General features: G+C 36.7%; 1 protein-coding gene and 1 pseudogene across 1 annotated transcript in view; one reads left to right on the top strand and one right to left on the bottom strand.

The window, feature by feature from the left end:
* C4H8orf34 (chromosome 4 C8orf34 homolog) overlaps nucleotides 1–24,899 on the top strand; it is a 383,506-nt gene that overhangs the window by 180,163 nt on the left and 178,444 nt on the right.
* LOC125099056 (pre-mRNA-splicing factor 18-like) lies at nucleotides 1,988–18,472 on the bottom strand (annotated as a pseudogene).

Raw genomic sequence — 24,899 nt, 5'->3', positions numbered from 1 at the left:
TCAACAGACAAAATGTGTGTTTTATTGGATTTCAATGCATTGATAGAACCAGGGGGAAAAATTCTTGATTCCTCTACATGCTAGTTGAATAGTTCTTCAGACTACATTATTTCCCTGCAGGGTAAAATAAAGTTTGTTAGCTTCTGTGTTTTGTAATTAACTCATTAACCATTTATATTTGGCATCTTACTCAGCACTTAGTTCTAGGCAAATAACTTTACACTGAAATTCCATTAACCTTCTCTGTGGGGAATCATTTTCTTGCAAATTAAATTGCCTAATTAGCTGATCCTTTGGAAACTGATTCTGAACTTGATCCCCAAAAGGTTAACCAAAATATTTCTTTTAAAATAAGCTACTTACAGATTACTTTGTGAAGATACCATATTCAGATTACTATTAGACTAACAATGAGGCTATTTATCCTACGAATTCAGTGACCCATCAAAACAAAGTTAATATATTTAATCAGTTTGTATTTGCTATGTGCCCACATAGGTCTTGCACATAAATAGAAATCCCCACCTTTCATGTGGATTCTCAGAGGTGCTTTGATTTCCTTATAAATGGCCTTACCATAGAACAGCCCATAACAAAAAGTGTGACTATCATATCAGCTCTCTACACCAATAAGGAATAAATACACTTCCTACAGTGTGACTGAGAGACATGGTTACTCAGGGAATATTGTGACTCTCATTATGGCTTATGGCTTCTACTTACTGTTCAATCTGTAATAACAGGAATATATTTTATGTGTAATTTTATTCAGATGGATACAAGTGATGGTGCCTTTCCAGACCAGGTGCCCATAGCATAAACATCAGAATATGGGCAGCAGGGTTGTTGGCAGTCAGAGATGAGAAGCTAAGAATTAACAGATGTCAGTTAGTAATGAAATGTTTTAGAGTGTTCTCTGTCTTGATTTCTGGCCACTTGAATAAAATGCCCTTATAACTGGAAAAAGAAGTGAAAATTTTCCACTTAAAATATAAACAGATGCGAAAATGCTTGTGGTTCAGAAGATGCTTCTTCATGAATCTGGTTCTCATCTATTGGTCCTCATTTCTGAGTTGTGAATTTTTCATAAATGAAAGTTGTAGAAGAATAGATAAGAATTATACATTAGCCCTCAGTATTTTTATTCTGAATCAACACACAACAAAATGAAGTTGTCCATTCAGCAACATAAGTTTGTACAGACACCTAATTTAAGAGTGGAGTTAGAAACTAATTCTTCTTCACTTTATTTGGGCTTTGAGTCTGATTGTGATGACTAACCTGAAACGTAAAAATCAAAAAACTTGCCGCTTTTTAAATTTTGGAAAACATGTATATGTTATGCTGTTAGTTTTTTTTTTAAATTAATAAAATGTACCTGTTTTACAATAAATTGTTTTCGCCTAGCTGAAAAGAAAATCCCTAACCATGTAGTTTCTCTTTTTCCCTCCTCATAGAATGTAACAATGTGTAGAATTTAATTATTTGAATTTTTTTTCATAATTGTTAGGAATATAGTGGTAGGGGGAGAATGAGAGAGAAGAGGGGGAGAGGAAGGAGAGAGATCACACAAGTAGAGGAAGGAATTTCAAAAAGGATTTTTCAAAAAGAAATTCTTAAACATAAAAGTAAGCTAATTCTCTTTGTGATTATAGTTAGACAACACGAGGTTTATGATTGCATTCCCATTTAGCTATTTAGGTCATTGACTATGTTGTGCCCTGTGTTAGGTGCTGAAAATACAGAGCCAGATGAAATACAATTCCTACTCAAATGTAATATTAGGTAAATAAATAACATAAATAGCTAACATTAGATAAATAAATGACATTAAGATCAATAAACATTGAAATCAATAAACCCATGGGATATGTAAATTAGATAAATTAGGTCAATATTAGATAAATAGATAACAGATGAAAATTTAAATAGATAAGCCATGTGATAGATACATAATATCAGAAATATGTATAAGATAAGATGTGATTCAGGAGAAGGGATGGTTTCTGTTAGTGGGAGAATCAGGGAAGGCTTCATAGAAGAGGTGATTAACAGGGTTTCGACTGGTAAAGATGGGTTTTATTGTGAAGACTGAGTGGCGGAGTTTATACCACTAAGAGTGAACAGTAAGTGCTGATTTAAAAGTGTATAAAACAAGGTAAGATTAGGTTGGTACTTTTGAAGTTATTTTGATGGTTATAGGAATGATTTGATTAAAATTAATTATCACTGCATTTGGAGACCAGAGGTAACTTTGCAAGAATCCAGATGAGAGGTGGTGATTATACTTGAGAGGTGAAGAAGATGGAAAAATCTGAAATGATTTCCATATATCTGGCATCTGTGAATGTTGGTGTTATCAACCTAGAAAAGGAATATAGGAAAAAATAATTAACTTTCAGTTTAGGAATAATTTCATGTTAAAACAAGTTTTAAAATGTTTTTTGACATCATCTATAAATTAAAAGGCATGTTGGTAAGTCTATAAATTGGCAGTGAGGTTGATGAAGAAAGTAGGATAGGAAATTTAGTTTTGCGGATTAAACTGCTTAGAGAGAGCTCTCAAGTAAAAACAGAAGGGTTACTAATGCAAACTTGAGAAATGGCAACATTAGTCATATGGTAAATGCTCATTTTTCCTTAGTTGTTACAGGTGACCTGACTTAATATGGACAAATCATGTATATGAGAAAATCATCTGGATTTGTGTTTGTTCTTACGTGTCTACAAACATCTCAGCTTTAAAAATTAAGCCTCAGTGTGATTTAGGTATGAAATTAAACACATAGCCAAGAATTTCAAGGAGTTAAGAAGGTAATAGGTTAGGTGAACAGTGATCCGTCCTATCATGTAGCAAGAATGTGACGCTGTGGGGAACTTACAGGTTAGCACCCCGTGAACAGAAGAGGGTGGGGTGTGAGGAAAAGGATTCATGGAGCTGATGATGGCACAGAGTCTCTGAAAATCAAATAGTTACAGAGTAGAAAATTAGGTTTTAAATGAGGACAACAGAGAGCATGGAAGTATGTGTACTGGGCTGTTGATGAGGCGGGAGACAGAGCATCGAAAGTGATGAAGCAGACAAATTGGCTGAGGTCAGATAACGGAGGGCTTTGTGTTTCACCATTAAAGGGTTTGGATTTTCTCCTGCGCTCATTGGAAAATGACAGAATGGTATAAGCAAGGGAATCACATGATCCTATGTGTTTTCATGAAATTGTAATAATGTATCAGAAAAACCTTCTGACCAGAGGTGGGGAAAAATACACTCGGACACATGCATGCAGAGAAATACTTCACACATATGCAGTAGGGGAAAGGAACAGGAACTTTCATTCCTGAACTTGTGTTGACTTAGTTTCATGTCAGAAAAAAAGGCATGAAATTTTATAGTTGTACTTTCTGACCATTTTAACTCTAACTATTTTCCTTTTACTGTCCTGTACTATTTCCCAGTTTGCCCTGAAACTAGGACTGGAATAAGTGACAACAGATTTACCTTCATTTAACTATTCGGTAGGGTGAGAGCATGATTCTAAAATGAAGTTGATATTTGGGAAACACATTCTCTTTTGTGACTTTTATCGTGTTTTAGCTGCTCTTCTAAGTCAATACAGGGGTTTGTTCTCACCCGGTGTTCTGTAAATCATTTCTGCAGTCTCACCCTATGGCAGATACTGTGTTAGGCACAATTTGTCAATCTCTGAGCCTCTGATTATTAGGAAATTGGAAGGAAAATGTGTAAAGTTCCAATACATGCAGTTACTTGAAACAGTGGTGGGGAAAACAGGAGAGACTGAGGAAAAATGGCCTGATTAATCTTAAAAATACTAGGGTGAAGTTGTGTGTTATTTCTTGTGAAAGGCTTTATTGCATGGAGGTGGCGTAGCCAGGGGTCTTTTTTTTCTTTTTTAAGATTTTATTTATTTATTTGAGAGAGAGAGAGAGAGAGTGAGCAAGTGAGAGAGAGAGAGAGCATGAGCAGAGGGAGAGAGAGAAGCAGACACCCCGCCGAGCAGGGAGCCTGATGAGGGACTCCATCACAGGACCATGAGATCATGACCTGAGCCAAAAGCAGATGCTTCATGAACGGAGCCACCCAGACACCCCTGTTTGACCCATTCCAACACCATTAGCCCTCTATTAACGCTACCACCGCCGCATCCTCCATACTGCCATAATAAATAAGGCTTCAGATAAAGGATCTAACCTGGTTTGATAGCCAGGGAAATGCTTTAATAAATAAGAAACTTAATTAAAGTGCTGGTTTCTTACCAAAAGAAGTATGTAATTAAAAATGAAATGATGTCTAAGGCCATAGCTCCCTTTATTTTGAAAAGCCAGTCTTTCAGACTTGATAGTTGTGGCATCTCTCAATATTCGCAGCTCTATTTAGAGGAGGGATTGAAATTGAGTCAGGGAAATCAAAGCATTAAAGAAAAGCTATGTTTATTAGAAACATAATAAGAAATGGTCACGTGAGTGACCTTAACAAAGGCCTGTGGAAGTTTAAAAGCATTTAAAAAAAATGTTTTCTTTTTCCTCAATGGGGTGACCTGGGGATCCCAGTGCCACAAGGGAAGAAGGAAAGCGCAACTGAAAGCCAACTAGGAGATTTTGAAAGGCTCATGTTTCAGGTTTGAGATTATCCACTTGAGAGAGCTAAAATTAAAAAAAAATAATACAGACATATTAGCACCATCAGCACTCAGTATGTGCCTGATGTTATATTATGCTGCATTGATACTTAAATAATAAAAGTTTCTGTCCTGGGGCACCTGGGTGGCTCAGTGGGTTAAGCCTCTGCCTTCAGCTCAGGTCATGGTCTCAGGGTCCTGGGATCGAGCCCCGCATCGGGCTCTCTGCTCAGCAGTAAAGCCTGCTTCCTCCTCTCTCTGCCTGCCTCTCTGCCTACTTGTGATCTCTCTATCTGTCAAATAAAAAAAATCTTTAAAAAAAAAAAAGTTTCTGTCCTTAAAACTTTTGTGGATTAGTGAGGAAATGGGTATGTAATTGAATAATTCTATTACGTGGTGAGTGATATAACAGAAGCATGTGAAAATATCTATGAGGAATTGGAGAAGGAGTGAATAACATTGTCTAAGAAAAAATCAAACAGATATATAGAAGAAAGGAAAATTATTAAATGCAACTTAGTTTCAGAAAATCTGCTGGAAGTTTGCCACACAACATTTAGTATTGACTGGATAAGACAAAAGGATATCTGAAAAAGAAGTACCTATAATTTGTTTATTTGAATTTCAAAGTAAAATTGCTATGTTACATAACTGTGGAAATTGCATATCCTTAACTAGGTAATTTTGTTGTTACTAGTTTCTTAGTAAGGGGGCGCCTGGGTGGCTCAGTGGGTTAAAGCCTCTGCCTTTGGCTCAGTTCATGATCTCAGGGTCCTGGGATCGAGTCCCGCATCGGGCTCTCTGCTCAGCGGAGCACCTGCTTCCCCCTCTCTCTCTGCCTGCCTCTCTGTCTATTTGTGATCTCTGTCTGTCAAATAAATAAATAAAATCTTGAAAAAAAAACAAAAAATAGTTTCTTAGTAAGGAAACATCTTTATGCCCTATATTTTGTTAGTGTGATAAAAATGCCATCTATGTATTTTTTATTTCTAAAGTTTCTTATTTTACAAGTGAACAAAAACTCCAGTTTTCATAAACTTTGCAAAGTGGCATTTGCAGACACTATCCTTCTCTTTAAAAGAGCGACTGTGTTATTTTAAAAGAATAAAAATTAAGTAAAATATAGTTGATTTAGTTACAACCTCAGTCATTTGAAAAAATAATATTTGATTATAAAGATTGTCATCTTTTCTCTCTGAACTGCTACCTTTGAAGTTAGAAAAGATCCCAAAAGGCAGGCAAATGTAGAACCTGCTAGAACCTGCTCACTCAAAAGGCATCCTGGGAAGTGTGACATGTTTACATGGTAATAAACCTATTTCTATGGATTTTGTGTGTGTGTTTGAAATGTGGGAGTGGACCTAGACTAGAAATAGAAGAGGGAAGTCCGGTGGGCTGATTGAGTGCCCTGCCTTTGACTTGGGTCCCCTTGGCTTTAGGCAACTCATCTCATCCTGTGGGCTCTGGTTTCTTTCTCTGTAGAGTTAGGGAATGGACCAGGGATCCCTAAGCTTCTTTCCTAATAGAGGAGGATATTGTTATCAGAGAAAAAGTGGTACCAAGAAAAGATCACTTAAATTGAAATCATCTAAAATGCTGTGTACAATTTCATAGTTAATATTGGAGAAACGTTTGACTAGACAATTTCCTTAAAAATTAAATGAATGGGGCACCTGGGTGGCTCAGTGGGTTAAAGCCTTTGCCTTCAGCTCAGGTCATGATCCCAGGGTCCTGGGATCAAGCCCCACATCGGGCTCTCTGCTCTGCAGGAAGCCTACTTCCTCCTCTCTCTCTGCCTACTTGTGATATCTCTCTGTCAAATAAATAAATAAAATCTTTTTAAAAAATTAAATGAATGATTATCTTTAAAATCATGTTATATTTTACTTATAAAATTTAGGTTGCTATTCCACTAGGTGCTCATTTTTAGATTAATGAATAAGCTATGTGGACTTTTTGGGCCTGGTACTGTAGGATAACAGTGGTCACTGTATCCTTCATTCACATTTAATTGTTAAGCACTTTCATAGAAATGGCTGCTTTTGCAAAATCATCTGGAGGCTCCGATAATTTTTCCAAGGTTCTCTTTCAATCTTTTTATTTCTCAAATACTCCTCTTCTGAAGCCCCTATGATCTCACCATTGCTATCTGTATTTTCTTTTCCAGTTGCTTCCCTGGTCCAACTCAACCCCATCCTCGTTTCTCAATAGCTAAACACGGGACTCAGTGTTCTCTAGTCCACTTCCAGCATTTCACATTATTATTTCTTTTTCAAGATTTTCAGTTTGCAATTTTTCACTGCATTGTCAGGTTCTGGCCAGACTGACTGTGGTTGAAAAGACAAGAGAATAAGGCTGACAGGAATTTTCAAATGTGTATGTAGCCACTTAATTGGCAAGTATTTCTGAGTTACTTATCTTTCTTCAGTGCTGAAATGTGTGGACTGAGATAAATGAAGAGTTAGATGGTGCATCCTTCTCCTATAACCTTCTTTGACCCTGGTTCTTGTATGGCTAAATATAGGAGTCCTATCCGGAATCAGACCGCAACTTTTTGGAATTAATTCTTTCTTTCCTTCTTTCTTTCTTTCTTTCGTTCTTTCGTTCTTTCTTTCTTTTTTTTTCCTCCTAAATCAAAACAAGGAACAGATCCAGGTGGCAGCTCCTTCCAACCACCTCCCTTGCTTTTCCTCCTGAAGCCTGTTTTTCTCATAGGTCCACCCTCTGGTCTCTGATCTGCAGCCACCAGGACAAAAGGCAGAGAAGGTGAGAGAGTCAGTGTTGGATGGAGGCGAAGCAGAAGAAAACAGAGGTTTGTCAGTGGAAATAAATTCTATAGAAGTTATGAAATATAAGCTGAGTGCTTGGATTTAAAGGACTCTGCAGGGATGAGTTGTTCTGAAGAAGAGAGAGCAAGTGAGAAAGAAGGAGGAGGTGAGGAGGGAAAGAGGGATACTTAGAGAAAGAGAGACAAAGAAGGAGGCACACTGAAACTTTTAGATTTTAGTTAAGTACACCGAAAAACAAATGTGCAAAGGAACTGAAGAGTGTGTGGTTTCCCTACCGACCACTAGAGAAGGAAGCTGATTGCCCTGGCCATGCTCTCAGAGCTGAGGCAAGGGCAGAGTGACTGGCATTTCTTTCTTTCTTTTTTTTTTTTTTTTTGAATAATTTTTTATTTTTTATTAACATGTAATGTATTATTAGCCCCAGGATACAGGTCTGTGAATCGCCAGGTTTACACATTTCACAGCACTCACCTTAGCACATACCCTCCCCAATGTCCATAACCCAAACACCCTCTCCCTCCCCCCCTCCCCCCGGCAACCCTCAGTTTGTTTTGTGAGATTAAGAGTCTCTTATGTTTTTTCTCCCTCCTGATCCCATCTGGTTTCATTTTTTCCTTCCCTACCCCCCAGGCCCCACATGTTGCCTCTCAAATTCCTCATATCAGGGAGATCATTGATAATTGTCTCTCTCTGATTGACTTATTTCTCTCAGCATAATACCCTCTAGTTCCATTTCATTGCAAACAGCAAGATTTCATTTCTCTTGATGGCTGCATAGTATTCCATTGTATATATATACCACCTCTTCTTTATCCATTCATCTGTTGATGGACATCTAGGTTTTTCCATAGTTTGGCTATTGTGGACATGGCTGCTATAAACATTCAGGTGCACGTGCCCCTTCAGATCACTACATTTGTATCTTTAGGGTAATACCCAGTAGTGCGATTGCTGGGTTGTAGGGTAGCACTATTTTCAACTTTTTGAGGAAACTCTACGCTGTTTTCCAGAGTGGCTGCACCAGCTTGCATTCCTACCAACAGTGTAGGTGGGTTCCCCTTTCTCCACAACCTCGCCAGCATCTGTCATTTCCTGACTTATTAATTTTAGCCATTCTGACTGGTGTGAGGTGGTATCTCATTGTGGTTTTGATTTGTATTTCCCTGATGCCAAGTGATGTGGAGCACTTTGTGTCTGTTGGCCATCTGGATGTCTTCTTTGCAGAAATGTCTGTTCATGTCTCCTGCCCATTTCTTGATACGATTCTTTGTTCTTTGGGTGTTGAGTTTGATAATTTCTTTATGGATTTTGGATACTAGCTCTTTATCTGATATGTCGTTTGCAAATATCTTCTCCCATTCTGTCGGTTGTCTTTTGGTTTTGTTGACTGTTTTCTTTGCTGTGCAAAAGCTTTTGATCTTGATGAAGTCCCAATAGTTCATTTTTGCTCTGGCTTCCCTTGCCTTTGGTGATGTTTCTAGGAAGAAGTTGCTGCGGCTGAGATCAAAGAGATTGCTGCCTGTGTTCTCCTCAAGGATTTTGATGGATTCCTTTCTCACACTGAGGTCTTTCATCCATTTGGAGTCTATTTTTGTGTGTGGTGTAAGGAAATGGTCCAGTTTCATTTTTTTGCATATGGCTGTCCAATTTTCCCAACATCATTTATTGAAGAGACTGTCTTTTTTCCACTGGACATTCTTTCCTGCTTTTACAAAGATTAGTTGACCTTAGAGTTGAGGCTCTATTTCTGGGCTCTCTCTTCTGTTCCATTGATTTATGCATCTGTTTTTGTGCCAGTACCATACTGTCTTGATGATGACAGCTTTGTAATAGAGCTTGAAGTCTGGAGGTGTGATGCCACCAACTTTTTTCAACATTCCTCTGGCTATTCGATGTCTTTTCTGGTTCCCTATAAATTTTAGAATTACTTGTTCTATTTCTTTGAAAAAATTGATGGTATTTTGATAGGGATTGCATTAAATGTGTAGATTATTTTAGGTAGCATAGACATTTTCACAATATTTGTTCTTCCAATCCATGAGCATGGAACGTTCTTCCATTTCTTTGTGTCTTCCTCAATTTCTTTCATGGGTACTTTATAGTTTTCTGAGTACAGATTCTTTGCCTCTTTGATTAGGTTTATTCCTAGGTATCTTATGGTTTTGGGTGCAATTGTAAATGGGATTGACTCCTTAATTTCTCTTTCTTCTTTCTTCTTGTTGGTGTATAGAAATGCAACTGATTTCTGTGCATCAATTTTATATCCTGAAACATTACTGAATTCCTGTACAAGTTCTAGCAGATTTGGAGTGGAGTCTTTTGGGTTTTCCACATAAAGTATCATATCATCTACAAAGAGTGATAGTCTGACTTCTTTGCCAATTTGGATGCCTTTAATTTCCTTTTGTTGTCTGATTGCTGAGGCTAGGACTTCTAGTACTATGCTGAATAACAGTGGTGATAATGGACATCCCTGCTGTGTTCCTGACCTTAGCGGAAAAGCTCTCCGTTTTTCTCCATTGAGAATGATATTCACAGTGGGTTTTTCATAGATGGCTTTGATGAGGTTGAGGTATGTACCCTCTATCCTTACACTTTGAAGAGTTTTTGATCAAGAAAGGATGCTGTATTTTGCCAAATGCTTTTTCAGCATCTATTGAAAGTATCATATCGTTCTTGTTCTTTCTTTTATTAATGCATCATATCACATTGATTGATTTGTGGATGTTGAACCAACCTTGCAGCCCTGGAATAAATCCCACTTGGTCATCATGGATAATCCTTTTAATATACTGTTGGATCCTATTGACTAGTATTTTGGTGAGAATTTTTGCATCTGTGTTCATCAAGGATATTGGTCTGTAATTCTCCTTTTTGATGGGGGTCTTTGTGTGGTTTTGGATAAAGGTAATGCTAGCCTCATAAAATGAGTTTGGAAGTTTTCCTTCCATTTCTATTTTTTGGAACAGTTTCAGGAGAATAGGAATTAATTCTTCTTTAAATGCTTGGTAGAATTCCCCTGGAAAACTATCTGGCCCTGGGCTCTTGTTTGTTGGGAAATTTTTGATGACTGCTTCAATCTCCTTACTGGTTATGGGTCTGTTCAGGCTTTCTATTTCTTCCTAGTTCAGTTGTGGTAGTTTATATGTCTCTAGGAATGCATCCATTCCTCCAGATTTTCAAATTTGCTGGTATTTAATTGCTCATAATATGTTCTTATAATTATTTGTATTTCTTTGGTGTTGGTTGTGATCTCTCCTCTTTCATTCATGATTTTATTTATTTGGGTCCTTTCTCTTTTCTTTTTATAAGTCTGGCCAGGGGTTTATCAATCTAATTAACTCTTTCAAAGAACCAGCTCCAAGTTTCATTGATTTGTTCTATTGGGCTTTTTGTTTGTTTGTTCGTTTCTATTTCATTAATTGCTGCTCTGATCTTTATTATTTCTCTTCTCCTGCTGGGTTTAGGCTTTTTTTTTTTTTTTTTTTTTTTTTTTTTTTTTTTGCTGTTCTTTCTCCAGCTCGTTTAGGTGTAGGGTTAGGTTGTGTATTTGAGACCTTTCTTGTTTCTTGAGAAAGGCTTGTATTGCCATATACTTTCCTCTCAGGACTGCCTTTGCTGCATCCCAAAGATTTTGAACAGTTGTGTTTTCATTATCATTTGTTTCCATGATTTTTTAAAAATTCTTCTTTAATTTCCTGGTTGACCCATTCATTCTTTAGTAGGATGCTCTTTATAGCCTCCATGTATTTGGCTTCTTTCCAAATTTCCTCTTGTAATTGAATTCTAGCTTCAGAGCATTGTGGTCTGAAAATATGCAGGGAATGATCCCAATCTTTTGGTACTGGTTGAGTCCTGATTTGTAACCCAGGATGTAATCTATCCTGGAGAATGTTCCATGTGCACTAGAGAAGAATGTATATTGTGTTGCTTTGCAATGGAATGTTCTGAATATATCTGTGATGTCCATCTGGTCCAGTGTGTCGTTTAAGGCCTTTATTTCCTGTTGATCTTTTGCTTGGATGATCTGTCCATTTCAGTGAGGGGGGTATTAATACTATTATTGTATTATTGTTTATGTGTTTCTTTGATTTTGTTATTAATTGGTTTCTCTAGTTGGCTGCTCCCATGTTTAGGGCATAGATATTTAAAATTGTTAGATCTTCTTGTTAGACAACCCTTTGTGTATGATATAGTGTCCTTCCTCATCATTTATTGTAGTCTTTGGCTTAAAATCTAATTTATCTGATTTAAGGATTGCCACCCCACCTTTCTTTTGATGTCCATTAGCATGGTAAATTGTTTTCCACCTCCTCACTTAAATCTGGAGTGTCTTTGGGTCTAAAATGAGTTTCTTGTAGACAGCATATTGATGGGTTTTGGTTTTTTATCCATTCTGATACCCTGTGTCTTTTGATTGGGACATTTAGCTCATTTACATTCAGAGTAACAATTGAGAGATATGCATTTAGTGCCATTGTATCGCCTGTAAGGTGACTGTTACTGTATATTGCCTCTGTTCCTTTCTGGTCTACTACTTTTAAGATCTCTCTTTGCTTAGAGGACCCCTTTCAATATTCCCTGTAGAGCTGGTTTGGTGTTTACAAATTCTTTTAGTTTTTGTTTATCCTGGAAGCTTTTTACCTCTCCTATTTCCAATGATAGCCTAGCTGGATATAGTATTCTTAGCTCCATGTTTTTCTCATTTAGTGCTCTGAATATATCATGCCAGTTCTTTCTGGCCTGCCAGGTCTCTGGGGACAAGTCTGCTTCCAATCTAATATTTTTACCATTGTATGTTACAGACTTCATGTCCTGGGCTGCTTTCAGGATTTTCTCTTTGTCACTAAGCCTTGTCAGTTTTATTAGATGATGGGATGTGGACCTATTCTTATTGATTTTGAGGGGGGTTCTCTGTGCCTCCTGGATTTTGATGAGGGAAATTCTCTACAATAATTTGCTCCAATATACCTTCTGCCCCCCTCTCTCTTTCTTCTTCTTCTGGAATCCCAAATATTCTAATATTGTTTCATCTTATGGTATTACTTATCTCGATTTATCCTCTCGTGGTCCAGTAGTTGTTTGTCTCCTTTTTGCTCAGCTTCTTTATTCTCTGTCACTTGATCTTCTATATCACTGACTCTCTCTTCTGCCTCATTTATCCTAGCAATAAGAGCCTCCATTTTTTATTGCACTCATGAATAGCTTTTTTGATTTCAGCTTGGTTAGATTTTAGTTCTTTTATTTCTCCAGAAAGGGCTTTTATTTCTCCAGACAGCATTTCTCTAATATTTTCCACGCCTTTTTTGAGCCCAGCTAGCACTTTGAGAATCATCATTCTGAACTCTAGATCTGACATATTACCAATGTCCATATTGATTAGGTCCCTAGCCTTTGGTACTGCCTCTTGTTCTTTTTTTTGTGGTGAGCTTTTCTGCCTTGTCATTTTATCCAGATAAGAATATATGAAGGAGAGAATAAAATACTGAAAGGGTGGCAAAGACCCCAGAAAAATGTGCATTAAACAAATCAGAAGAGACCCCAAATCATGGGGGGAAGAAAGGGGGTAAAAAGTTCAAAAAAAAAAAAAAGAAAGAAAGGAAAATATATATATTATACTGGTGAATAGAGCAGAGCCACCCACTTAGTTTTGAGAGTATTTTGGTCTCTTAGAAGAAACTAGCTCCCAAAATTTTAAAGGAAGAAAATCTTCTATATACATATACAAAAATAAGGGTAAACATGATGAAAGGATGGAATATGACTATAAAGATGAACATTTTTTTAAAAATTCTAAAAAGCAGTTGATAAGTTGGTTGGGAAATGGAAGAAAAGGAAAGTGGAGAGAATATGCTCAGGCTGGAGACTATAACAAAGCCCCGTGCTAGATTTAGGGTATATTTGGATCTATTAGAAGAAGTTGTATCCCAAATTTTTTTAGAAGAAAAAACCCTATATGTATACAAAAAATAAAGTTAGATACAAAGAAGGATAAAATACAACTATAATAATGAAGTTTCAAAAGTTTTTTTTAAGAAAGGTATTGTTAAGATAAACTAGTTAAAAAAACGTTAAAAGAGGAAAAAGTAAAAGTTAAAAAATTAGAATAAGAAAAAAATTTAATTTAATTAATTTTGCAAGACTAAAGAATCATGAGGAGAAAGTCATGAATTCCATGCTTTGCTTTCCCCTCCTCTGGAATTCCACTGTTCTCCTTGATCAGTGAGCTTGGTCTTAGCTGGATGTTCTTGTTGATTAGTGATTTTCAAGTGTCTTTGTCTGAGGTGGAATTGCACCACCCTTGCCAGGGGCTGGACTAAATAATCTGCTTGGGTTTGCTCTTGGGAGCTTTTGTTCTCTGAATGCTTTCTGTCAAGCTCTGGAGGATGGGAATGAAAATGGCAGCCTCCCAATCTTCTCTCTTTTTTTTTTTTTTTCTTTTTTGTGGTCAGGAAAGTTTATTTTATCAATGTCTAGTAATAAAGCTGACAATGAATTAGAAAATAAAGGTTTGGTTTTGTTTTTTACTACTAATTCATTTCACATTTATTCTTAAAGCTCCTATGTAAAATACTTCCACATCAAATGAACGTATTATGCATACACATTCTAGATAAGCTCATAACCATGATATTGATGCACAGTAGGTAATGTACCTTTACATATTCTCTCTACAACATGAATTTAATAATGGCTGTTATGGATTCTTTAATATCAGCGGGAAGATTCCTTTTCCATAGCTTTCTGAAAAGGGGTCTGAGATAGGACTCGGTTTGTTTTTGAGTAGTACTGTTTAGTTTGCCCTGCACACTGCACTTCACATAATCTTCTCAGGCATTCAATTCTTTAGCCCAAACACCAAGAAGAAACTTAAGGAACTTGGTAATGATGACCATGTCCTTATGATCATCCCCTTTACCTAAAGACTCTCCTGATACCTCTAACTCTTCAGTTGTGTTGTTTTCTTCATGAACTTTCAAATCATTCTGTGTGTCTTTCTCTCCAGACTCCTGACCACCCACAAACTCATTGAGGTACTGCTGGTCGATCTTATCCAAAGCTGCTTTCAGATCATTCCTCAATCTCTTGTTAACTTCTGGTGTGAGGATCTCTATTTTTCTTAAACATTGAAAAGCATCATAATCAGTTTCTCTGAATAGTCTGATTGGTTCTTCTCAGGGCCCCATTCCTCAATTGCCTTCAGAGAAAAGCGCTCAATCACCCCCATCTCCCTGGTCTCTGGCCCCGCTCTGAGCTCACCCTGCCTGTGACTGAGCATTTCTTTTGGTGCACAGCCCCCTTTGGAGTCTCCAAACCCAGCAGATTCCTGCCGCTCTGCTCTTCCAGGGGGTTCTCCCCAGATCTGCCACTTTGTGGGGTCCCTGCTCAAACAGCAGTGGCCTGACTGTGCCATGGATCACAGCTTAAGGTAACCCCGAGCTGAGAGCTCACTCCTTGGCTCCATCTCTGTAGTTGGCTTCCCTGCTCTAATACCTGCGAGCTCTGGTACACTCAGACAACCCTGATCCTTCTGTGACCCCACGGGACCTGAGACCACGTTGTCCCCAGGAGGGCTCCACCCCGACTTGGTCTCTGGAGCAATATCCCTCAATGGGGCTGACTTTTAAAAGTTCTGATTTTGTGCTTTGCTGCTCCGCTGCTTGCCTGGAGCCGGCCCCTCCCCCCGTGGTCTATCTTTCTGTCATTTCGGATTCACTTCTCCACATCTGCCTTTCAGAAAGTGATTGATTTTCTGTTTCTAGAATTGCTGCTCTTCTTCTCTTTGATCTCCTGTTGGATTTGTAGGTGTACGGAATGGTTTGATAACTATCTAACTGAACTCCTGCGACCTGATGTCATCTCAGCCTGCTACTCTGCCATCTTGACTCTTACCCTCTGTGCCTGGCATTTCTAATCACAGAATCACTCTTGTCACAAAAACATCATCTTAAGTATCGTTTTCTTCCATGTGGCCCAATGGCGACAGGGAGGAATCACAGTTGATTTTTCCTTCATTTTCCTTTTCTTAATTTCTCTTCTTTGCACTTTCAAATATCTTTTTCTCTGCTTAGTATTGCATCTAATCCCTTTCTATTTTGTCCTTGTCTGTCCATGTTGGCCTCAGTGTTTCTGTGCTTTTGGGTAATTTCTAGCACCATAGTCACAATGTTTTTTCAGAACTGGATCTCTGCTCTTTTAAAGAATGAGCTTTTGTACAGGGTAGGTCTCTCTCAGATTCAACTCCATTAACTGACACGCCCTACCTTTTAGGAAGCAAATCAGTTTCCGAAAGATAAAGTCACTAGCCCAGTGATTAAAAGTCACTGCGAGCCAGAATGAATCAGTGCCATCATTCCCTATCTAGCCTTCAAATGTACCTTGCAAAACAGGAGTTTCTTCAACTCACCTTCCAGAGGATAGAGTAAAGGAAAAAGCAGTGCACAGAGAGGGAAAGGAAGAGAAACAGGGAATGAGCATTTAAAGGGAAAAAATAGAAACATAGGGTACATTTCAAAAGCTAAGTAATGCTGATAACAGAATGGGACCATCAATTGTACCCCAAAGCCAAGAGTTTTCTAATCTCAATGAAGATCAGTGATGAACAGCACAAAATGTATCATAAAATTGCTTAAACTGTTATGTTATCTGGCGGCATGGAATAAGATTTACTCAGATTTTATCTTAACCTTTAAATAGAATGTTTGAAATAGGCCTTGGTTTGTTACATGACAATATTTTAAAAAATGAAATATACGTATATGGTTACCATGGATTTTTTGTGAGTGAAATCTTGGTGTATTCAAAATGGACAGTCATTGTAAGAAACAGGAATAGGTTGGAAGAACGTTCAAATTATATATAAACAGGAAAGGAGAAGTGAGCTAATAAATAAGAGTATTACTCAAGATGCTGTTATTAAACATTATAGCATTTTTATAGGTATTTTAATTATATTTCTGTTTTATCTGTTAAGCATTTCAAAGACATAGCATCATAGTATGGTTAGTTATGTATAAGATTATGTTTTTAATTTTACTTGTAATTCTATCAAATCCTTCTTATTTTTGCTGTTGTAAAGTATTAGTTTAGTGAGCTTTAGGCAGTACTAAGACTCCACTAAATAACAAAAATAATGCCAGAGGAGACTTTAAGATTAAAAATTGTCACTATAGTTGTGTGACCCTAAGAAATTTAATAGGTTCTTTAAACTTCTGATTATTAGTCTGTAAAGTGTATTACTGTCGTGGAGCAACTATAATGATGTTTTTATATTTAAGAGTGTCTAGCACAAAGTAAATGACTAATGTATGGCAATTTACATTATAACTACATCAGTATATTTTATAAAGACCCCAAATTTTCATAATCATTTGTTGAAAGACCTTTATATAAGAAAGGATTCCATCTTTAAGGTCAAGAACAGGGGTCAGAAAACTTTTTTCTGAAAAAGGTCAGATAATAAATATTCTAGGTTTTGTAGACCACACCATCTCTCATTACACAACTCTGTTGTTACATCACAAAATCAGTTATAAGTAATAAGTAAACAAAAGGACATGGCTGTGTCTCAATAAAACTTTACAAAAACAGGCAGTGGGTCCGGTTTGGGCTATGGGCTTTCATTTGTCAACCTGTGTTTGAGACTGTCTTCTTTCCCTTCCTATCATCACTTATCTAAAAAACAACACCTGATTTATTGGCTCTCAGAAATAAGGTGCATGTTTCTATGCCAGGACCCTCAGTCTGTACACACTAACCCCTACTAAGAAAAGTCAATTTGGATTTAGCACTGCATGACTTAGAGTCTGCTAGGAGAAACAAAAGTTCTAAGAAAGATGAAGGGAAAAAAAAAAGAATTTATTGTAAGATTTGACCACATACATGGAGGGAGCTTGTTAAATAGGTTGTATGAGGCTGTTACTGCTATGCCTGATGTTGGGCTGATGTTAGCTGCACAGCAAGTGAAGGGGGAAACATGGACATGAAGTAGGAGACAGCAAAGACAAACCAAAGTCATGAGGGCCAACTGGAACCCATATCAGCTCCTCCCCACCTTGACATCCAACTTCAGTTATATAGGTGACTCCCAGAGCTAGTGCTCTTCTCCAAAGAGCTTATTAGATGCTCCTGGTCTAGGGGGTCACAGACCCTCAAGGCAGACATTAACCAGGAACTGAAGTGGCTGCAGGCCCTATGGTTGCACCCAACACATCATCTGAGCTTCTCCCTACCTTCCTGGTTCAACATGGCTGCTGCTTCACCCACTCTTTGCAAATCTCCTAGACAGTTCTTAACTGTTACTGAGCTATGCTACAATCCTTCTCCCTGAATTCAAGTATCTTTTGCCAAGGAATTCAGAGGACAATGTCAGTCAGTGTCATTAAAGTTTAAACAGGCTTCCTTTACGTTGGCTTTTAAAATAGCCTTGCAGATATATATTGCTGGCTTTAGTAGTTTAGTTGCCTCTGTAGGGCACCTACATTCCCTCTGTACTTATAACTTACCTCTATGAATAATTGAATAACTTCAAGAAAAGATGAGGTGAGGTCATCAACTAAGTTATCAGCACCAAAGCTTCTGTTCAGGATGCACTTTGAATTTCAGCTTTCCCGAGACCCAGTCTTTCCTCATTGCTAATTCCCTCTTGTCCCCGTCTCTCGTATTTTCTGTTATCATCAAAATAATTGGCTGGAAGCCCACATATTTCTATATCAAAGGCAATTTTCTCTCCTCAGTCTATCAGAACCATTACCAGAGGGCAAACCGAACATTACTTAAACATAGAGTCACTGGGCAGTAAATACAGTTGTGAAGCTGAATCTAGCTTAAGGACATTTAAACAAATTTAGGGAAGATCTTCCTTGTTGTATTTTCTGGATTCATTGTCTCCTACTCATCCTTAGAAAGCCTCCCACCAAACACATTTCCTAACTGTGTCATCATGAAACTATTTAATGTCCAAACGCCCTCAACCATGCAACAGTAACAGGAGACTCAGGTCCTACCTGAATAAAACGAGGCAGTGATGTTGATATTCAGCAACATAGCCTTAAAGCTCTCCTGTGGTGAGGAGGGCAATCCTCAAGCTAATAAAAATCAATCAAACAAACAAAAAACCAACCTCACTGTGGATGTTTGCAAAGCATCCATTATTAGTTGCAGCTCCCCTACCCAACTTATACACATTTTGAAATATACATTTGACTGCTGTCAATAGCAGACTTTCCCTCTGTTAAGTATAAGCCCTGTGAAATAAGTCATTAACCCCTTGTTGCTCAAAGGGTGGATACCTGTGAAAGAGCAGCATAGGCATTACCTGTGAGCTTGCAATGTGGACTCTTAGCCCCAAACCCAGAGCTGCTGAATCATCATGTATGTTTTACCAAAATCCCTTGTCATATATTTGCACATTAAGGTATGAGAAGTGCCAGCTTAATTCTTGGAGTCTTCTCATTAAATTGGAAATCATAATATATAAATGGTCAAAAGGTTTAAATTAGATAGTATGTGCTGAGTGTCTGGCACCAAAGCCTGGGGCAAAAGGACTTTCCTCTACTTAAGTGAGGAGAATGGGTGCTTTTATTCCTCTCTGCTTGATCATGAAGGCTGATGGAAGAAGTTTTTATCCAAGGGAATCTTTGGGAAATGGTCCTCTCCCACAGACAAGAGCAGGGTTCTGCAGAAACTTGCCCACCTTTGGGAATAAAGCATTGAGAACAGGTACAAGGTTGACCTCAGCAATCTCAAGAAAGCCATTCCCGTGCCCGTGAGATCCTTCCTCTCTATAGAGGGGAGTGCCTTGTATGTTTGGCTACACCTAGATTCATTTAGCAATGGGGCCACATTTTTTTGTTGGTATGTCTGCTTCCCACATAATGAGGTTTTTAAATCTTTTTTTTTAATTGTGCTTAATTTGTTCCTAAGTAAATCCCCAGAAGGAAATTACCCCTTGGGAACTTTGTAATCAGTCTTCTATCCCCAAAGTCGAAGACAATTATAGCAGTATATACAATGTCAAGCCCACCAGAAACTATCCATCATTCCTTTCATTTAAAAATGGGTGTGTTTTGTGAGATTAAGAGTCAAACTGAGGGTTGATGGGGGGAGCGGGGTTGGGTGAGGGGGGGTGGGGTTATGGACATTGGGGAGGGTATGTGCTATGGTGAGTGCTGTGAAGTGTGTAAAACTGGCGATTCACAGAACTGTACCCCTGGGGATAAAAATATATGTTTATAAAAAATAAAAAAAAATATCAAAAAAAAATTTTTTTTTTTTTAAAGATTTTATTTATTTATTTGACAGAGAGAGATCACAAGTAGATGGAGAGGCAGGCAGAGAGAGAGAGAGGGAAGCAGGATCTCCGCTGAGCAGAGAACCCGATGTGGGACTCGATCCCAGGACCCTGAGATCATGACCTGAGCCGAAGGCAGCGGCTTAACCCACTGAGCCACCCAGGCGCCCAAAATATCAAAAAATTTTAAAAAAATAAAAAATAAAAATGGGTGTGGTGCACCCACATTCTGTAAAATGATTTAAAAGTTACTCTTGATATTGTGCTTATCGTGCTAGGGGTTGAGATTAATATAGGCTGATGGCCCATATGCCTGTGAATACTGTGAAAAGAGGTAAGGAAAAATACTTTTTTTGTGCACACTTATTTATTTACTACGACTGATAAATAAATAGCAACTATATCAAAGTAGGATGAAGCCTAGGAAAATTATAAACTAGCCTTCTTTTTATATTTTAATGCCAAAGAAAGCTAGGTGTGCACTTGGATTTCTTACAATTGATTTCAGTGTGTGAACATACTGACTGAGCCCTCTAATTGCCATGGAAAGCAAATGTGTGGATTTTTAATACTAACCATAATGATAAATATAAATTATGTAGTGTTTCAAACAAATTGTTAAATAGTACTTTAATGAATTTGATCACTGGTTTTTCCCAATGAGATTATTTGTCTGCTTTTAATGTTTTCTAACTGAAGACATCATTAAAACTGTATATAAGCTATGTATTTTGCACTATCCATTTGATGTTTTCACACTATAAATACATAAAATATTTTGGAACAGTGTTGTGGTGTTATTGCAATCATTATTTCCAGATATGTGTGTATGTTTCCAGAATATATATATTTGATGTGATTTCAAATGTGTATATAAGTATACATATATAAGTTCATATATATACGTATATGTGTATGTATTTGACACTGATTATTCAGAAAAAAAATTCCACTTCCTTTATCTATATCTTTGATCAATGTGTATTATGTTTTTGTTTCTTACCAGGTTGCAGAAATATTGCAACACTTTAAACTATTCTTAGGGGTTGTGTTTTGCTGATAGGCATTCTACTCTATTTGTCCAGATTTGATTACTACACTTTAGTGCACCATAAACATGTATTTGGGTTTTATGACTGCTGTCTTGTTTCTGAAAGTGCTAAGCTTAGCAGGATTATACTGCAATGACTGTTGCTTCGAATCTGACAGATTTTATGTGTTTCAGAGAAACATGGGTAATGATAATGCATGACCTGTTTGTTTATAAAGGACTGAAGTTTGCCTTTCTGTTATTTCAACCTCCTGGAGCAACCCTGAATAATTCAGGGCTCTCCTTCATATTCAGCCTTCAGTTGAGTAGAATTATCATGGATGTGCCAAGTCTTCTTTCCTTCTGCTGAACATCCTCATTTTCTTCGATAGCTCCGTAATATCCTCATTTGTAGAGCTGTTTCTATCTCTGACATCTTTTCATGATCCACTCTAGTTAAATGTGAGCACATAAATGAGCACATATCTTGGATGTTGTTTAATATTGCATTTGGCTTTTTCTGTGTTCACATTACAACATATTCTTGGCTCATATAGAACAACTATGGTAGATCTCCCTGTCTTTTACTCATTTCGTTGACCTTTCAACTATAATCTAAATATGTAATTTTGTATTGATCCCTATTAAATTTCAATTTAGTTATTTGGCCATTTATATTAGGTTAGGTCATCAGAAGTGCATATCATGATTTCTATTCTGTGCTACTGATCGGTGTGTTTTGTTTTTATGCTGATATCCTACTGATTTAATTAATGTAGCTTCATAATGTAGTTTGAAATCAGGGAGTATAGTGTCTACAGCTTTGTTCTTTTTTCTCCTCAGGTTTGGTTTGGCTATTTTTGGATTGTTTTTGTTTGTGTTTCCACACAAATTTTAGGGTTATTTCTTTTATTTCTCTGAAAAATACCATTAGAATTTTATTAGGGATTGCATTGAATTTGTATATTGCTTTGGGTAGTATGAACATTTTAATGATTGGTCCTTTTTGTATCTTGACTATATCAAAATCAAATTCTGATTGTGATATTGTCTTATATTCTTGGAAGATGTTGGGGGAATCTAAATAAAGGGTACAGGGTTGAGGAGGGTTAGTGCCTTTCATGACATACTAATCCTATGGAATTTTCCTTAAGAAAAAAATGTTTGTGGTCAAATAAATTTGTAAAATTATTTATACTGTGTTTCATATCTTACAGATTTTCAGTCACCATTATTAGATAATCAAAACTTCTGAGAAGTTCTCCAGTTAAGAAACCAATTTAAACTTCATTTACCCAATATTTCCCAAGTTTATTTGACTACTGAATTATTTTCAAGTAATGCTAGTGACATATCATAAAGTTGGTGTTCTGCTTGATACAGTTTGTGAATTGTTAATTTATTCTACTGGCTCTGTTTAATTTTGATTTGATTTTCCAATAATATCAGCTGGTATTTCAACATCAGTATAATAATGTAAGTATTTGATAGAGGTGATCTTTATCTTCATCTAAGATAATGAGAAAAATGGTGAGAAGTGAGTATTGGGACAAGCTACTAGAGATCTTACCTCAGCTTATTATATCTGTCCCATGATTATGTGATATTCTCCGATTATCACTGTTCAATCAGGAAGTATTTCTCTATCTGACACAGCATCCATCTTATGCTTCTTCATCTTGTTCACACAGTTAGTGTCTTAATACCAGAATATTTCTCTAATTAAAAAAAAAAAAGAACTAGGGTATAGCAAAGGTCATCTCTGTTGTGTTGTGCTTTAAAATTTTGGAACTGCAGAGTAGACAATACTTATTAGAGATCACATAGAGTTAATTAAGTAGTATGTGACCCATAGAGGAAATCAGAGTAAGAGAACCCCAGCTATCATTTTTCTTACATGTAATAATGTATTGCATGCATTTGTTTTCCATTTCATACAGACTCAAAACACACATATAAGGAGCTACTATTCTACTTGATGGAAGATATTACTTGAAATTCTATTAGATTTTATAATTTTATTTGTCAAAAATCTGACAGGAGTGGTGGTTTCTTCAGATGTAGAAAATAGACCAACTCAGTCCATCTTGGAAGATTTTATGTGTTTGTTAGAGCTTCCTCAGTGAAATATTTCTCCTCCTCCTCCTTCTTCTTCAAAAAAGAAGGAAATAAGGAGATCTGAATTCCTGATGTTGACATATATAGAAATTTGAATAAATATTAACTCCACAGCTGAAAGCTGTTCTAAGTAAAATAATAAGTTTATGCAAAATCTAAACTCTAAATGACATCTCTATATTAGTTATACTATGTCTGCAAAGAAGGAAATATGAATATAAACCATTAAAAGTTGGAAATGTCATTAGGAGACCGGCACAGGTGTTTTATAAGTTCCTAATTCTTTGCTTGTAAATATGACTTGTATTTAGCTAATGTGATACATTCTGATTTTTGTGAATTATATTAAAATGCCAATAAAATGGTATACACCTAAGTCAGTACAAACTAAGTATCTATAGCTAAAAATAATTTATCACACTTACTTCTTAATCAATCTTTTCGTCAAGCTGTTATTCTTCAGTTTATATTGCTACTTTTGGCACAGTATACTTTCTAATCCTCATATTGTCACTTACTAAAGTGTGTGTATAACTGCCTACTCATATTTTCTATCCCATATGTGTTACAGTGATACATTGGAGGGAGTCTGCAATTGGCATTAGAGATGGATACTCTTTGTTCATTTTATGAAATAATTGAAGTAGGATAAAAATATTTTGTCCTTAAAGAGGTGTGCAATCCCTAGATTGTCCACGATGATGACATGCTAAATCTGTCTCAAGGCTACAAAGTGCTCAGACCCTAGCATGAGCACTGACCACCCAATCACCCAATATTGGATGATCTTTTAATGGGGTTCTATCTTAAGAGTCAACAGAGTAATATGATGAGTCTTCCGTATGCTGAAAGTCCTAAAGTTTCTACCTACATTAAAGAGCTATAGTTCCTAATCTTCAGGAGCATAGTGTTTTTATTGGGACTTAAGTGTTATCATTGGCTCCAAGTGACAAGGTAAGTCATTTATCTCCTTTTAACTTTGATTTCCTAATTTGGTTAAGTTGGATGATAATACATGCTTACTATTTTTATGATTGATACATAGGCTATGAGAATTTTCTCCGTTTTTTATTTATTTTTTAATAAATTTGTGTTATTTAAACATCAAAAATAACTGTCATTCCCAGTGTTTCCCCGAGGACCTGGGATTGCTTTTAATCCTATCTCAAGGTTCAAACTGTTCAGGCATTTACTTATCTCTAGTTTAGTGTTCTTTTCACACACACACACACACACACACACACACACACGCACAGCCATCATTCTATATGTTATCGCTCAGCTTTTCTGGAAATACAAATTAATTAGAATAATATTATATGTATATGGAAATATTTTAGAAGAATAGTAACCTTCCCCTGAGGATTTAAACCTTTCAGTACTCAGTAATAAAGTATAAAACACAAACAGTAAAATGAATTTGGCTAACATTCAAGTAGTTTTTTTTTTCCCTTCTTCTAAGTATGGTGCTAAATTAGGGATGGAAAGTTATTGAAACCAAGAGTCTTTAAAATAGCTGTTTAAGTCATGAGTAATGGGCTAAATATCCCTAGGAATCATCACTACCTAGCTACTTTTGCTTAGCTACAATCCTTTCAGTGTAATTGTCTACAAAATCTACAATAAATGTATTATAACTGGAGACTTTGAATATTGTATTTGATGGAATGCTATAATAGTAGTTAAAATTTACAAAGTATGTTAAACACAGTGCTAAATGCATTGTTCCATGGCATTTGGTGCTGATAAAAGTTCTGGGTCAAAATTAATTCTTCTAATTGATTTTTAATTCAAGCACAGATTTCTTGAAAATCTGACAGAAACATTTAAAAGTAAAATATATATCAAAATAGACTTTTGTTTCCACATATGCAAATCAAAAAGGCATAAAAGAAACCCACAAATACAATTTGGGAATTTTCCAGGCCACCTGGGTAGCTCAATCAGTTAAGTGTCTGCCTTCAGCTCTAGTCATGATCCTGGAATCCCAGGACTGAGCCTTGCATGAGCTTTGCATCAGCAGAGCGTCTGCT

Source organism: Lutra lutra, chromosome 4 (assembly GCF_902655055.1).
Source record: "Lutra lutra chromosome 4, mLutLut1.2, whole genome shotgun sequence".
Classification (NCBI taxonomy): domain Eukaryota; kingdom Metazoa; phylum Chordata; class Mammalia; order Carnivora; family Mustelidae; genus Lutra; species Lutra lutra.
This window is presented reverse-complemented; position numbering and strand designations above follow the sequence as displayed.